Consider the following 14,005-nt stretch of genomic DNA (forward strand, 5'->3'; position numbering starts at 1 on the left):
ATGCAATCACTTTCTCAATCTGCTTCGCTGTACAGTAGCACAAACAAGTGCTGGCAAAAGGGAAAGGATGCACAGGGGGAGGAATGAAAGCCAGAGGTCAGGGAAGGTCAGCTCTTCTTCTTTTGGTGCTGATTTATGCTGGTAAAGTGTACATAAAGTTACACTCTGAACCTGTAATATGACCTTCAATAGGACAAATGGGATGCTTGGTTAGGAACTAAGGTATTAAGGTATTTCCAGCAGAAATACAGAAAATACAGAAGTATTAGTATTGGTGCAGTATGTCATCTGAAATACTATATGCATTTCCAGTCATACACATTAAGGAAAGATTAATTCAAAGTAGAATTTGTATAGGAAAAGGTGACTGGGCTGATTAAAAAATAGGAATGGAAAACTTAGTTACTGCAAGAAATTAAAGGAATATTTCGCCCAACCAAATAGCAGTTGACATTTATGATTTTTCATAATAGATCGTAAAGCACAAGAAGTAGGTAAGTTCAAGGGAATTTTAAGATCTATCTTAGTTTTAAGGACCATGCTGGTACAAGAACTGGCAATTACTATACCCAAAGTGGAAACTACGGAAAGATTTATAACTATCAGAGGTATGAGGTTCCAGAGCAGTCTTTCAGTAGCAGTAGTATGGGCAGAAATAAACAAAACAATCAAAATCAAATCTGACTGGTCTTTAAGCTTAATATTCTAAGGAAAAGGTTTTATGATATGATTGCCTACAATGGCACAAAATTCTCAGGAGGGACCCAAGAAGTCATTGTAATCATTTTGCGGTAGACTCTGGCAACCATGAAGTCACAGTGAAACTAAACTTTCTACTTGCAAGAAGGTGAAGCAGCAATAACCCATTTCAGTCAGTCCACCTATATTCAGGACAATACAATGAGGCTATAAAAGGAAAATTACTAAACTCACTGGTGTATAAGCATGAATTGTGCTAACAGACCTGGATATAGAATAATTAGGAAGCAGTGAGTAAAATTTTGCAGCTCTACCTACTGCAGTTATTATCTCTACAATTTCAGGAAAGTGTCAATACTAGCAGAGTATGGAACAGTGCACTTCACCATCTATTGTCAGTCATGACCTTGGATTGGTTCACCAAAAGTAATGGGGTGTAGGGAGGGCAGCGTCATGGGGTATTGGAAATGTTACTGCAACCTGAAGCAAAGAATGCCCTATTCCTTAATGCCCTGCACACCCGTGCCCTCTGCTGTCAAACATACCCTCTCGAACAATACACAAATAAAAGCTTCCATTGCACCTGTCTTTGTTATCTTTTGTCCTTTTTTGCTTACTTTTGGCATATAAGGAGTTTGCATTTTCAAACTACACATATGAGGTTCCCTGCGTGAATTTTTTGAAAAACACTGCATCAAACTAAACTCTGATTTCCTCTTGATCCCCAAAAGATGCCACAGTGTTTTAGCAGAAAGAAGAAGTACTCTTTTCTACAGAGATTCTTTGCAAAAAAAATTATTTAATTTTTATAGGACAGTTTATTGTTCATAAGTGATTATACTCGTAAAGGAACAGTATAATATTACTAACCGGAAAGTAGAATCAAGTTGCCTAAAAATACATTGAATGGGAATGGTGAAAAAAATTACAGGCCAAATCATGTGAGTAATATTAAATGTGAATTAAGAGCCATTGAAGTCAAACATATTTTGAGTTGTGTGAATGCCACTCAAGTGTTGTGGTGGACCGGAGTCCAGGTTCTCAGTGAACTTATGCAACTGCGTAAGGCTCACGTAAGGCAGCATAAGGATGTGGTGAAGATCAGGTGTTTCTTCCAGACACAGTGACAAACAAGATGTATTAACTATTCCGTACTAATTATATGGACTGGGGATAGGGGCAATATCTCTTAGAGCCTAAAGCAACTTATTAACTTATTTCCTGCTGCAGAATCTTTATTGTCACCCAGGGTGTATAAAGGAGACAAAATGCAACCAGAGATCTTAGGTGCTTTTGCAGTAATGGCAGTTGAGGAAAAGAAAAACATTTATTTGTAAAACACCTTAATTGTGGAGGACATTAACAGTTGTATTTAGAACTACGTTTTAAGTATACTTGAACCTGCTTGGCAGATGTTTCTTCAAATTTATGAGGAGGGTTTAGATACCTTTATTTTGTTCACTCACAAGACCTACTCCTGTAGTTCAGCGTGCACATTGAAGAAATCGGCACATACTTTTGGTTGCAAACCGAAAGTATGTTGCTTCTGTGGAAATTTTGCATGTAAACTGTGAAAGCCAGCTGAAAATTTCATTGTTATTAAACTCACTTTTCTCAAAAACTCATAAAGAAAAAGGAAGAACTGAAGACTTTTAAAATTTGTTATTTCCCCAGATCATTTACTAAGGGTTGAACTTCTCTTTCAGTATTTTACCTGTGTTTTCTATCCTTCTCTTTTTTTCAGGTAGCATCTGACAATGTTTTGTTCTCAGAAACTTTTTTTTCCCTCTAAAGCTGTCCTCTGGGGTCCTCTCTGTTTTCTGGTTCATCTAAGCACTGTGCCATCAACATGCAACTACTTCTTAACCTGCTTCTCCACCTCGGATAAGTTCACCCCATCTGCTTCTACATCTCTGCCCACCTGTGACAATCCCTCCCATGCAGTACCTTTCACTTTCTGTTTACCTTGACCAGTCACTAAAAAAAAACCCCATATCCCACAACACTATTTTTCTGCTTCCACTAGGGTATATCTTCAGCTTCTCCTTTTTGCTCAGTTTAGGGTGTCTCCTTTCCCCAGTCTAGCAGATAAAGATTTCATTACCCTCCTCTGCCTTTTTCCTCCGGGAGCTGCAAGGCTCCCCTTGGCCCCCCATCCTGGCCTGCCTATTGTTCTCCCCCTCCATTTCGGGCTGCACCTTCAGAGCCCTGCATTGTTCTGCTGCTGCTTTAGTTCAGCGTTTGTGTCTTTGCTCCCACACATTCTGGTCCAGCCAAGCTTTCCTCTAATCGATTCCTTCCTTACCTCCTTGTGCTTTCCCGGGGGCTTTCATTCATGCTGCCCTTTTTGTTTAAATCTAGAACAACTGCCCCGATCTTGTGAACCAAATCCACGCTGTCTTCATTCAAATCTCTCTATAAAATGTACTTCTGCCATAAAGCCTATCCAACACAGATTCCTCGACTGGAATATATTCCATTCCTCTATAATAAAAACAAATCCTGTTTCATAACAAAACAAAAAGAACTGAACAAGAAACTGGCTACGCAATTAACTTTTGCCAGTTGCTTTCTGCCAAGAGCAACATGCTTGTTCTTATCCTGCTCCTTAGGATTGTCCTCCCCATATGCCGCATGTTTGTGCTTTTGTTTTCTTATCAGCTTTTGAGTACTTACTGAGGGGTCCTGGCCTGATCCTGTGCTCACATCCTTGTAAAGTGGGGAGGAACTTCACTGAAGTGAACAGAGTTTTGACAAGGTTAAATTTTCATGAAGGGAGAATCACGCCTTTGTTTTAGTATTAGCTATTAAAGACTGTGCACAGCTCCAGTACAGCGTTCTGGTTTTAATTAATAAGAATTAGCATATACATCTACATGCACTCTTTTTTCCCTTTGCATGCTCAGCTGCTTTGAAGAAAACCTCTTTGTATGTCTTCTTGGTTATTCTATATCTTGACATTAAAAAACAAAACAAATAAAAAATGAAAACCAAAGTAACATAAAACTCCCACGCAAACAAAGGGATTAGCTACTCCCGGTGACTTGGAGCCCTAGGAGAAGCCCTTCCCGCCTGCTGAGAGGAGCCGACTTGCAGGCTGTGCTCTCCGCTGCTGGGAGCTGCGCGTTCCCAGCCTGCTGCCCCTTCCTTCATGTTTGCACAATCCCCCTGCAGTGACTTCCCAGTCCTAACGGGGGCTTCTGGCCATTATTGTATTATTATTATTTAATAAACAACCACATAAAACACTGGTTGGTGTTTAAATAAGAGTAAAGAAAGGAAAGCTCTGACTCCTAGACTGTTTTGTTTTCCTGTTGACTTCAGTGGAAGCGGGAGCAGGTTTTCTATACAATACCTACGCTAGCACAACCCATGCTTACCTTTAATATTTTAGGAAAGGTACTGCTTACTGCTGTTAAGGTGGCCCCAGTGCAGATGAGGGGGCCAGACCTATTGCAACTGTCAATCCCTGTTGCAACAGGAGATATAAAAGTATAGCTGTAACCTGGACGTTCCCAAGTAAAATGCATTAACAGTTTTTCTTGCCTAAGCTATCGCTTGCAAGTATGCAGCATCATTTTCTGCACTGTTACCCGCAGCATGTAGCTTCCAGTGGTTATCTGAAACGTACAGCCATCATGATGCTATTAACAAGAAAAAATGGAACAGAGAATTTTATTTTTGCATTTGATTATAAGTTGCAGACATTTCAGAATAAGAGTTACGATGACAAAAGAAAGCAATCTGTCCTTGAAGTGAACACAGCAGAGCACAACTCATTCAATAAGATTTTGAAAGAAAACAAAGAGCTGAAGGCCAGAACTGAGTCCTTTAGAAACAAGTATAAAATGAGACAGGATTCAGAATGCTTAGAATACTTCAGTGACAAGCAACAAAGAGGTGCCTGTTACTATAACTAATTGAATTAAGGAAAGAGACAGAAAATTTTGAGAATTTTTTAAAAAGTAGAGATCTGATGTGTGAGGCGTATAAGAACAAAATTCTCTTGGGCCATGACTGGAGCCCTGAATCAGCACAACTCTTTCCCTGCAAGAAAGTGAAAACTAGATGAGGGTGAGTACATACACCCTCCTTCTCATTGTAGATCAAAGAAGTGGGATTCTCAGGGCTGCCAGCTTTCCAGTCTCCTGCAGCGAATCTGGAGTACCGACATTTTTTCTAAACTACATTCTATCATATTTGGTTTATATGTGTTGGTTAGGCAATACTCTAAATGATCAGGTCCTATAATGGACTTCTTATGAGATCTGAATCTTATTTACTAGTTTGTATGTGGTATAAATGTTTTGAAAGTATTCAGTAGGAGTGAAGCACTCCTGCCATTTGTAAAAATTATATATATTTATGCTTTAATTCTAGGGAGTTCACCCCTCACTCTTCCCACCATTTCATTACATGCTTGCTCTCCCTGTATTATATATTAAAAGCTTCATGCAGTGGTTCACTTGCATTTAAATATGTGGACTGTAATAATTTTGTGATGTTGCTTGGAACTTTTGTATAAACATGTTATATAAAGTCAATGTGGGCACTACAAATGTACTGCAGATTTTTCAGACAGATAAACTCAGTTGGTGAATGCAAATATGAATGAATTTGTGTGCAAGTTTTAATATCTAAGTAGAACTTGTAAATGCGTAACACCTGTAACCACAACTGTCAGTGCAAACAGGGAAACTAGTTTCAAGGTGTCTGTGCTAATTTAAAAGTGCTGGACTTTGAAATACCTCAGCTGAAATGGTAGAGATGTGTTCATCCTCTGGCAGGTATTAAAGGGCATAAAGTCTGTTATTAAAGAATACAAAACTTTATTAGCAGCTGATATTCCAGAAAGATTGTGAAGGAGACTGGTGAGGACTGCCATATAAGGCAACTTGTTGCTTTTAAAGAGATTATATAAATCTTACCGTGAAACACATTAAAAGTGCTGGTTGATGGTCTTAGGGAGATGTGTGTTAAGCGTGGAGATTTTTTTCAGAAGCTAAAATGGAAATGTACTGAAAGGATGGTGGATTTGTTATTAGTGGCTTTGCAGCAGGTATTATGTTTCATTTAGAAGCAGGGAGGTTTCTTATGAAAGATACTGCAGGGTCATACAATCTAAGGAGAAAAGGTATCTGTTTGAATATGGAATGTAGTAATCTTCCTCGGAAGGGAGATTGAGTTGACTTTTTTGGGGGAGAGACCTGAGACAAGAATATCTTAAATGATTACCCAAAATATAGAGAAGAAATATGTTCTGTAAAGTTTTCTGGTGCATTTTATCAAAACTGATCATGTTACAGAAAGAAAAAAATATAATCTAGCCGGAGACTTTAATCAACAAAATGGCAAAACAAATCTCTTCTATTTATTCATGAATACAGGTCTTTGCTTGCTTGCTCTATTTGGTGGAGGTAAACTTGTATGACCTGAATTGGCCTGCAGATTATTTCCTGGGTAGGATAAAGTTCCGACTGAACATAAGAATGAAACTTGTTCTGAATTCGATGGAAGTCCATGTTTTCATTCTAGCTAATGCCATATTAAGTAGCTGTTGAACTGCTATAAGAAAAGTTAGGTTTTACAGAGAGGGGAAATGAAATTGTTTCTGTATTTGCATTTCTTTAGAGCTCAGTTCAAGAGGTTTATCTATGGAAAATCAGAAGGCAGAGTGTTCAAAATGGCCAGTAGGCTGAAGAGCTGGGCTGAGAGCATCTGTATCTCCCAAGATGAAAACCTAGCCTGTTGCTTGCTCCTGCAGAGTACCTGCAAATGCTGGTAAAAAACAGATGCCACTGGTCCCATTGTATTTTAGAAGTTCTTTTGTCTTTACAACATTAGGATGATGTCAGAGGTTGATTATGTTAAGTTGCTCCATTAAGAGCAATTAATTTGGGGGCAAAAAACAGTGAGGACCCTGTCAGACACTGAACAATGTTTTTGGTTTTCATGCACTGAATCATCAGTGTTTATAGGCCTCCAACATGTAAATCACCCTGAGGTAATCTGGAAGGGAAGGATATGAATAAGCCAATTAAATTGGCAAAGAGCCTAAGGAACACCCAGTTTAGGGATAAAATCATATGCTTGTCCTAATGCCAATAGTTTTGAAGGAGGGAACAGAGTTAAAATCTTTGTAACTCATTTTTTTACAGATAGAGATGATTTAGAGGACTTTGGTTGTCTCCTTTTGCATGTGTTAGCTCAGGTGACTGAGATAAGGTAAGTAATGTGTTTTGATGACACAGAAGGATGTCATCCAGGTTGCAGAGGGCGTAGAAACTAGTTGCCTCATTTATGGTAATTATTTCATATTCAGTTTTATGATATCAGCATAAAAAGGACTGAATTGCCCTTTGTCTTTCCAAGTGCCTTCTTTTCTTTTCTTTTTTCTTCGCTTCTCTTCTCTTCTCTTCTTTCCTTTTATTTTCAGAAAGGGAGATACAATTTTCCATCAGGAAGCCTTCTTCACAGGACTCAGCAGATCCTAACATATTTAAGGGGCACTATACCTAAATAATAACCAAACAACTGCTCTCTTCCTATTGTCTGCTAAACCAGTGCCTTCAAAGGTGTGATGTAAGGCGGGGGGGGGGGGGGGGGGGGGGGGGGGAGACAGAGGTGAAAAACGCTTTGTGTTGAAAGTTAATGTGCAGAAGAAAGAGTATTTGCATTCTTCATGAATGGAGTCTTTTTGTATTTTTAAGAGGCTTGCTGGATTTGCTGGAAGACTAACTAGTTCTGCCATGCCACCCTGACCTTTGAACTCATGTGCCAGTTCCAGTCAGGAAAATAGCTGGCTGGCTAGAAGAGACGTACCCTGAACATGTCTCCACTGGAAGAGAGGCCCGGCAGAACTCACAGTCGACACCAGATAATTTACATGGGAGTGCATCGTAATGAGCTCCCCAAGTACAGGAGAAGCTGTAATCGGCATTTGCACATTACTAGGCATCAGAGAATTTAACCATAAACACAACTCCATAGGAAACCAGGAGTCACTAGTTCAGTTGCTGACAGAACAACTTTTTTAAGGGCAGCAACAAGCTTTTGGACGTCCTTCAGACACCATAAAAAGGCGGGAAGGTGCAATCTCCCCCCTTTTTTCCCCAAGTAGCCCATCACCTTTGGACTCCTAGAATCATATTCTTAGTTGAAAGGAAGTATCTTTCAGAGAAGAAAGACAGCCACAGAGCAACAGGGACGTGGGGTCACTGGAGGCACCACCTAACATCCTTCTGGACGCTTTGGAAGTAAAAGCACCAGCAGATCCTAGACACAAATGCACAGACTGGCAAAAGACCCAGATAAACATAGTTGTTTAAGATGATTTGGATTCATCTTACCTAATCCCAGCCATCTGATGGCTCAGCATCTAGCCTAAGTCAGTCTCCACTCCCTATGGAGACAGAGAGGCACCATCTGAGAACAATTTGTTCCATCCCAAAATAGGTATAAAATTGGTGTGAGGAATTCTTTTCCTGTCTTTGTGTACTAAGATCATGATATGAACTTTTTAGTTCAGTTAATGTTCAGTGAGATGAACCCCAGCCTGACTATTCAGCTACCTTGGAGGCTGACCATGCATTGCTGGAAGCAAAGCAAGCTCTCCTTACTAGATGAATGGTTGCAATTTTGTACTGACGGGTTAGTTCAGAGCTCCCTTCTGTTTTGAAGTGGAACTGGAGGTTCCCTCAGCCTCTCACACATTCCTTTGGCCCTTTGTGCATTTTCAGGCACTCAGACACTGCTCGGAGCAGTGGAACCAAACAGAAATAGTTGCTTTCACTTCTCTCTTGGTGTATGGGCCCCGCAGAGGAACAGGAACCAAACTAGGGTTAAGTAGCATTTAAAGGAACAAGATAATGTTTGGTACCAGGAGGAAAAAACATGTGAACTAACTTCAGAGCAGTGTACATAAATTGCTGCTATGTCCCCAAGAAAAGATGAGGCCACATGAAATACAAAGCACATGACAGAGCGTAAGTCGCTTTTCTTGATTGACAGCACTCTAGAATCAGTGTGGCCGTACTCCTGCCATTGTTAGCCTAAAATATGTAGCACAGCTGTAGGACATAGTTCATCATTTTATCAAGGTTAAACACAGTTTTGGATGGGAAACATGGAAGTGAAAAGTGTTCTGATCACAGTGTTCACTTACGTGTTATAACTTGCAGCTCCGGAAAAACAGAACACTTTGTCTTCTTGTAACACTGGTGAGCGACTCGTTATCATAACCTTCTGAGAGGTTTAAAGCGTGTTCATGAATAGGGAGATGACTAAGATGACACGTCAGGGTTTTCTGATTATTTATTCTTATTCAGCAGCATTCACATATATTTTTCTTAGTTTTCATTCCAAAATAAGGTGTTTCTAATCTCTGGTGTGATTGGTAAACCACATCCTCTCACTTTGGTGGCTGAGCTTGCTGTGAAACTCAAGCAGAACAGTAAGAGAGTTTAAACGAGGTGCTGTCAGAGTTAAGCAGCTAATATAAGTGAAAGCCACTCTGAGGCCTCCACAAAGGAGGCCTCCATTGTTTGAGGGGTTTTTGTGACAAAACCCAAGGCTAAAAGTGAAGAGACCTTACTAAAAAGTTCAGTGCGAAAGAGACTAAATGGGGAATTTAGAGAATGCTGTTCATAGGAGAGAAAGAGGAAAATGGCTGTGTAGTAGGGGAACAGGTGAAAAATTTGCTCTGGACACATCCATAAATTGTGCCAGGTAGGGTATTTTCTCTTCCTCGAGTATTTCCGAGGCTGGGAGCCTGCTTCGGCCACAGCTACTTCACTTCACGATTCCATTAGAGTCCTGGAACTCAGTTTTGAGCAGGCTGGGTATGAAAGATGTAATACTTCTCTCCATCATGCATCTGGTGAGTTAGGTCTGTAGCCTGACTAATGTGCCCTTTTAAAAGAGAGGACTCATATTAATTACCCTACATCTAAGTAAATCTAATTTCAGAGGCACAAGGACGCAGAGGGAAAAGGAAGCCTGATTTTTCAAGCATTCAGGTGATCATATCACTGCAGAGATTTGTGTCTCTAGGAGTGCCTCTGGGCCTTCTTGCCACCAGGATTGTTAACAGACAGGTAGAAAATGATGGAAGCCAATGGCTTCAGTGGCAGATATTAGTGGGAGTGTAGATGGTATCTTTTGCATAAGGCTTAGGGGGCTGCAAAAGACAGTACAAGAACTGAAAGGTTAACCAGGTGTCCGATTGCCTCTAGGGCTGTTGATGAGTCTTGACCATACAGATAACAACTCAAGTTTTGCCTCATTTGCAAAGTGGTTCTGGTGGTTCCCTTTTCTTCAAAGTGTTTTACACTTTCTGAAAAGGCAGGTTTGGGGTATGTGTATTATAGGCATACCCAGTTCAGAGAAGGTAGAGTTAAATTTGCATTATAGCCGCATTTCTTTTATTTAACAGAGCAAAAGAGAAACCCCAGAAGTTGTGTGTCCTGAGACTTATTCCAAGTTGGTTACAAAAAGCAAATGAAAAAACAGATTTACTTCTTGACATCTCCACCCTGACTCCGATGACATATAGCCCTACTTGTCTACTTTTCCAGCTAGGCCTCCTCTTCCTACCCCTTATCTCTTTAGCTCCATGGACCCAGTTAGCACTTGCTCCTTGCTATGTGGTGCCTCTGGTGCTGCAAAAACCTATCCAGGCTATATCCCAAAAAACTCTTAGGTGGTTGTGGGACCCAGCCTGTACCCTAATGGGAGACTCATGAACCCATCTCTGCTATTTCTCCATCACACCCTGCCTGTGGCAAGGGCCCTCCAATATGCCATGGCACAGCCGGGGTTGAGTGGGAGGTAGTAAGGGCAGCCTTGTCAAGTCCTGTTTCGGTCGGTCAGGGGGAGAGTGAGAAGCAGAGAGGCTCTCACTGGTTCTCCCTCCATTTACCTTGAAACTACTCCCTCCCAGTCTCTCTCACTGCTTTTTTTTAGCTTTAACCCTCCAGGTTCTTTCCCCTCTTCTACCACCCACCCTCTTTTTTCACTGTTCCTTACATATAGTTGCCTGGTCTCACTGCAGAAAGCCTCTTCCTTTCTTCTTCCTCCAAGATACACCTCGTCTTCCCCTAAGATGCTCTCCCCACCTCATGCAGCCTCTAACCGTGCTCCAGAAGACTTGTCCACTTCAGAATCTCAAAGTGCTCCAAACACCTTATACTGCAGAGCTCAGGGATGCTTTTACCTTATGCACACTCAGATCCATTGTTCAGAAAACAGGATTACAGTATCTTCACTGTCCTTCGTCTCCCCTCTAATTAATCAATGCTAATTGATTGATTGATGGTGACTCTCTGGTGTAACAATCTCCCAAGTCTGAAAAATAGCTACATGCCTGTCATTCTCACATATCTGCCTGGAGCATATGGAATGTATTAACTTCCAGAAATTAGTTAGAGCCTTTTCTAAATTAGTTTGTACAAATTAGCAGGGCTCATTTCCCTGAAATAAACAAAAACTCATGACAGGGGCAGATAACAAAGACAGGCTCACAGGTCATTCTTTCATTTTTGATCCAAATAGATTTCAACTTCATAGTGAATGAGTGGGTCTTAGATTCAGTGACTACAAACTACAGACTGACATTGGGTTGCCTACAGGCCTTCTTCCCGAGGCGTGGTACTTATGCCTGGTTCAGTTTAGCACTCACTTCTTGGACGGCTAAACCCTGTTAACGATGATGTTTTCATACTGCTGCACAAAGAGGCAGCGGGTACCATGCTGAACTGGAGATCGCTTGGTAACAGCTAGGATTGACCAGTCCTCATTGCTCTCTTAGGGCTTACTGTCTGAATTGTAGACATGCACGTAGTCAGTCCTCAGTCTCCTCTGTCTCTGCATCAAGCCCTGAGTGACCTAGCACTTCTCTTCTGCTCCAGCGCTTGTCTCACAGATTGCGCAGCCTTCTCTTATTAGACTCTTCTCAGTCAGCCTAATCTCTGTGCCGTCTGAGTTGCAGGTGGATAATAGTGCTTCTGCGCTATTGGAGTGCCAGCAGAGGCAGCACCTAGCTCTCACTGCAGCTGAGAGTAGATGTTGTAAGGAAGGACCAGCTTCACCCACTGCGTGGGCTGAAACAGGACAAATTGCTCATTTGCAATCTGGTTACCACCAGGAGCTTCTGACTTGACCATTGGGAATGGACTTCCATGGCAGATTCACGAGCTGATGATCATCAGCCTGACAAGTTTCAGTTCTCTGCCACAGAGAGCGATTGCAAGGGAAATGATGCTAGATATTTTTTTTTTTTTTGGACAAATCTTGTTCTTAGAAAAAGCCGAATTGTTTAAATGGAGAGTAAGATATCCTCCCCAAACACAACCCAACCAAATCCCCAAGCCCAACAAACAAGCAATGAGCCTGAGTTGGGCAGTAAGCTTGAAATAGGTGAGCTGAACTGATAAAAGGTTGGCAGAGCTGTAAACAAACTGAAAATGCGATCTTATAAAGAGAAGTTGGGCAATCTTCAAAAAAAGTGGTGCTACCAGTCCTGTCAATTAATACTTAGATATGGCCTTTGCAGATTGCAGGTACCTTGCTGCAGTGCTCACTGGTGAGTCATGTTGAAGATCGCTAATTGAAAGATAGAAAATGGCCTGCTGTGGCCTGCAGCCATGATGAGCTGTACCTCTTTTTTAAGGGATGTTTGTTGCAATCCCCTCTGTTTTCTGCAGGTGGGGTGTGGCCATACCATTCACAGAAATGGGGCTGTTGCAGCCTTTGGCTGGGGAAATTTGGGTGCTCTTGCATGATAAGCTAGACTTCCCCTAGGGGGGGAAAGTCACCTTCTTCCTCTCCAGCACAGCATCAGGGGTGTGACAATTCCCTACAGTACAACAGAACTGCACAGATATCTGGCAGCTTAATCCAGTTTAGAGTTACATAGATCAGTCTCATAAAAATGTCTGAATCACATTTCACATGTCCCTATCCACCTAACTACATAAACACAACCTGATCCTCTTCTTGAGCCTTTGATTCTCAGACTGTGCCTTCTTTCCCTTCTCTCATTAGAGATCTCATGACCCTCACTCCTTGTCTAATAATGCGTGCTTGCGTGAATGCAGCTATGTTCAAATTCCTCAGCCTGCAGTGAGAAGTGACACTGTGCGGCCACGCTATCCAAGTTTAAACACTGACACCCCACTTTTTGGCTATGATGCATGAGACAATTCATTCGTGATGCGGGTTGGGAGGAACACAGCCCTCCGCCCCAGGTACAAGAGTGCATGGGTAGGCAGTAATTCCCCATCCGCATCTATGGTAGGTGGGACAACCCTTACACTTCCCACTCTTCTCCAGGCTGCAGCACTGTTTCCACCACTTTGACTTACCAGATTCACTCATTTGGCAACTGAAGACTGCCCAGTCAGCCATGTATGAAGCCTGGGGTCATGGAGCAGGAGACAGACTGTGGCACAGCATTGCAAATATGTGAAGCATGGACTTACTTTTGTGGAGGCTACAAGGAAGGAGGCAGTCTGATGAGTGTTCTCAGGGACACAGTACCTACAATTTGTCAGGCAGAAAAAGAAACCACCCTCCCTTATTTATAGGAAGCCAGGGGTTGCTGTGCTAGGCCAAACCAATTGAGTCTGGTATCCTGCTTCAGACAACAATGATCACTGTCTGCTACAGAGGGAGATGCAAAAAATGCTGTAGGAAAACAATAATGAAATCATTCACTGTGGACATCCTACCATCCTACCATCATAACTAGGTCACCAGTTAACTATGTCACCAACTAGTGACACGCATAAGCTTGGAAGAATCAGGGCTTTACCCTGGACTATTCCAGTTGCTGCTCTACATGATTCCTCTCACTTAGAGGAAACAAAAATGAAGAAAAACAAGGCCCCAATCCTGTTCTTTCTGAAATTAATGGAAAAACCCTTATTGTTCTCAAAGGTGCAGGATCAAGCCCGTCATTATCTCACACAGAGGGCAATAAATATCGTGACTAAGAGCTAACAGCAAGTCAAAATTTATCATCTCTTCAAGTCTTGTTGGCAAAGTCTACCTAGACTGAACATGGTTCTGAACTGCCTTCTTCTATGATATTGGAAGAACTACTTTGAACAATTGTTTTCTGTCACTGTATACTATAGCTGAAAAACACACATGAAAAATATTTTACATACACAGAGACACAATTGATTATATTACAAAGAAGTGAATCAATGAGACATTTATTTTTTACTTTTAGGAATTTGTATGATGAGATCTCACTACCCAGAATTAGGATACACCTTGCCTGGTGAATGTAGTAACAAATGGA

This window comes from Dromaius novaehollandiae, chromosome 3 (assembly GCF_036370855.1).
Source record: "Dromaius novaehollandiae isolate bDroNov1 chromosome 3, bDroNov1.hap1, whole genome shotgun sequence".
NCBI lineage: Eukaryota > Metazoa > Chordata > Aves > Casuariiformes > Dromaiidae > Dromaius > Dromaius novaehollandiae.